Source organism: Ptychodera flava, chromosome 16 (genome assembly GCF_041260155.1).
Source record: "Ptychodera flava strain L36383 chromosome 16, AS_Pfla_20210202, whole genome shotgun sequence".
Classification (NCBI taxonomy): domain Eukaryota; kingdom Metazoa; phylum Hemichordata; class Enteropneusta; family Ptychoderidae; genus Ptychodera; species Ptychodera flava.
The window spans coordinates 29,587,486-29,588,594 of record NC_091943.1 but is presented as its reverse complement, the minus strand read 5'-3'; positions in this window follow the sequence as shown (position 1 = coordinate 29,588,594).

Sequence of the window (1,109 nt, the reverse complement as noted above, 5' to 3'; positions counted from 1 at the left end):
CTGGGTGCCTGGTACATTGTGTACCAGGTAATTCAGTAAATTTGAATGCTTTAGGCGTCCCCACGTGACCTGACACGGCATATTATGAGATAGCCAGGTGCCGCAAACGAAGCTATTCGTGCATTCATGCGCGGTTTTCAGCGGGCGAGCAAATCTTAACTTTAACCAGCGAGCAGGGTGAAAAAGTCACCATTTACAGTGCACATGGGTGGGGAGAAAATTTCTGGCATTGGGTACAGAAAGATAGTAGTACAGGGAGGGGAAATATCATGGTTCATAGATTTTATGGGTAGATTTAGCGCCTGACTTGGAGGGCCAATGTCCAAGGTTGAAATGATAAGATTTAGCTTGCACAGTTTTGCGCTGATCTTGGTATTTACTGTTTATTATATCCATCAGTGATCAATGCTCTGAATCAGCTCGCTCAGGGCGATAGATAAATAGCTACGTAAATGAAATTTATATGTGAGAGAATATGTAAATGTAAATTATGTATAAAGTATGTAAATTCTGTGGGCGATGGGGAATTTCGGTGGTGGGGAAAGGACATTGGGGAGCTGAACTTTTGTGGGGCACGGGAGCAGACAGACCATAGATACTGGCGGCAGTGTATGGGTGTCAAATCAATGCAAAAATTACTGACTTTCCATTTTACAATTTTGAATCAATTTTACATCTGGTCTCAAGTTAACAAAATTCTTTTTAACCAATCAGAAAGTCTAGCTGAAATCACTAACCAAGACGTGACTATGATTAATTTGGTACAAGAACGCTTTGATAACCATTTATTTGGAGAAAAATAATACAACCAAACCCAAGAGATAACAACTTGCGACTCTGAGAAGATGTTTAAAGTAAGCTCTGCGGCATCGGTTTGTCTAACTTTATAGTTTCTTAAACTTTTGTTTTAGGCTAAATTAATCACTGAAAAGTATCGATCAAGGTAGACTCGCATGTGATTATCAGCAGAATAATTTTATCTAGTTGCTCTTTAATCGATGTCAGACTTTTTGGCCGGCGAGATAATTAAACCGACCAAGTTTTTAGTCTGAAGATGACGGTGATTGATGTATAATGATTTAAAACAACAAGAACGAAAGATGCATTTG